This window comes from Helianthus annuus, chromosome 15 (assembly GCF_002127325.2).
Source record: "Helianthus annuus cultivar XRQ/B chromosome 15, HanXRQr2.0-SUNRISE, whole genome shotgun sequence".
NCBI classification, from domain to species: domain Eukaryota; kingdom Viridiplantae; phylum Streptophyta; class Magnoliopsida; order Asterales; family Asteraceae; genus Helianthus; species Helianthus annuus.
This window is the reverse complement of record NC_035447.2, coordinates 119,935,415-119,937,540: the sequence shown is the minus strand read 5'-3', so window position 1 is coordinate 119,937,540 and position 2,126 is coordinate 119,935,415. Positions and strand designations below refer to the sequence as shown.

The 2,126-nt window shown below is 41.9% G+C and overlaps 1 non-coding gene across 1 annotated transcript; it reads right to left on the bottom strand.

Moving 5' to 3' along the window:
* Positions 1-1,828: 1,828 nt before the first annotated feature.
* Positions 1,829-1,902, bottom strand: TRNAM-CAU. The gene has a single exon. It is a non-coding gene; the product is annotated as a tRNA-Met (tRNA).
* Between the last annotated feature and the right edge of the window lie 224 nt (positions 1,903-2,126).

Genomic DNA, 2,126 nt, shown 5'->3' with positions numbered 1-2,126 from the left:
ATGACTGCGGGTTGACCGTCCGAGACGGTTCGCAATACATGATTACCACCGTAATCCATGCAAGTAATTGTCCTTAACAACCCCCGTGTGAGCAGGTGCTGAGTCCAAACTATAGTACTACGTCGTTAAGGCAGGTAGACAGCATTCCACGTGTAAACACAATCAACAAGCATTCATTAAGTCACGTAATACATGCATATTGGTTAGCGTTCAAATAGTTTGAGTAGTGTGATCGATTGTGTTTTGATATAAGCAACGTATGTAACACCCAAAAGTGCTAAAAGCAAAAAGGGATCGAGTATACTCACAGTGATTGATTATGGATTGAAGGGAGCGCTGAGAGTAGGGTTAGCCTGAATAGTTCGATAGCACAACAATGAGTAACGTGGAAAAACGGACAAATGTGAATGGATCGAATAGGCTGGTCGATCGAACGGCAGGTTCGATCGAACGGGCTGTTCGATCGGCTGGTATGTCCGTTGAACAGTCCTGTTCGATCGGCCGGTAGGCTCGATCGGCTGGACCATTCGAGTGGATTGTTTCTTCCTCTGGTGTGTTTATGTTTGAGGATTTGAACTTTTGAAGTTTTCGTTGTAGTATATGAGAACACTAAAGTGTTCTTACCTTTCAGGTCGATCGATCGAACGGTCCGTTCGATCGGCCGACTTTACCGATCGGCTGGGAACTTTAGAAGTGGCTCTCAACAGGATGTCGCTCGATCGAACAGCCTGTTCGATCGACTGGCATTCCCTACTACGAACGAGTTGTAAAATCAATTGAGTGTTGAAGCATAGTATCTCATGATCCGAAGAGTAATGTTTACCAATCGAGTAGCATACTCGATCGAACATCACCTCGTCAATAGCATACTTCGTAAAGTTTGAAAAGTATGAGACCATGTGCTAGCCGATCGGCTGGCCCGGTCGGTCGGCTGGCATGTCCGATCGGCTGGGCTGTTTGAACAGCCTAGCCGTTCGGCCAGCAAGTCTGACCTGGTCGGCCTTTCGTCTAACTTTTGGCTGTTTAGTTACTTGTCGTGCTTTTAAGGTGACTTGACGGCGAGTTAAACCGTAGAACGTGGGTTCTAACGTGTTACACCGGTTCGGATAGGAATCACCCAAATCCGGCCGGTGAATTGCTCGGAACGGTAAGTTGACGTTTAACCCGAAATCGGTGAACCTTGTATATAGAATCTGAATCTTGAACCTCTTAACTGTTAGAATGATTAGTTAGCCGGTTCAAGCTACGTTTCTACCAGTTTTAAGGTTTCGAGTGTAAAAGGTTGAAGAAAGTTGGAAATCATTCATATAAATGTTAAGATTCTTACAAATCTTAGTTTGTTTTTGTATAAATTTATCGCCATGCTATTAAGTATTTTGATTTAAGTTCTTTTCTTTCTAAGAGGTGGAATAGAATAACCCGGTTGAAGCGTAATGATCATACGTCTGTAATGCATTGTCTGTCCCATAATGGGTCCCATTCTTCTAGCCTTTCCCCGAAGTCGATGACTATTCATCGCGATTACCTTGACACCAAAGAAGAGTTCGACCCAATGCTTTATTTCTGTCCTAGTTGATCCTGATTCGACATTAGAAGTATATTGATTTTTCCCCAATAACCGAATACTTTTGTCTGTAAATACTGCATACCTGATTCCATCCATAAATCGATTTGATTCCCTATGAGTTCTAGTCTCAATAAGACTACTAATTCTTACTGTTCATATAGTATGATATGAATATACCACATCAATTCGTTATGTATGGATGATGAGATTTCATTGATACAGAGCTAATTCCAATAGACTTATTGGAGGGTCCCATTGGCGTGCATCCAGTAGGAATTGAACCTACGAATTCGCCAATTATGAGTTGGGTGCTTTAACCATTCAGCCATGGATGCTTAGCGGGTCATAGTGAATGACCAGATTCCAAGTCAAATGGAATCTTTCAACTAAAGCAATGAGATGCTTAAATGGAATTCTTTTAGTTCTAATAAATCAGGAGGAATTTAATGACAGGACATGAATTCAAGTCCTGGATTTTAGAATTGAGAGAGATATTGAGAGAGATCAAGAATTCTCACTATTTCTTAGATTCCTGGACCCAATTCAATTCAGTGGGATC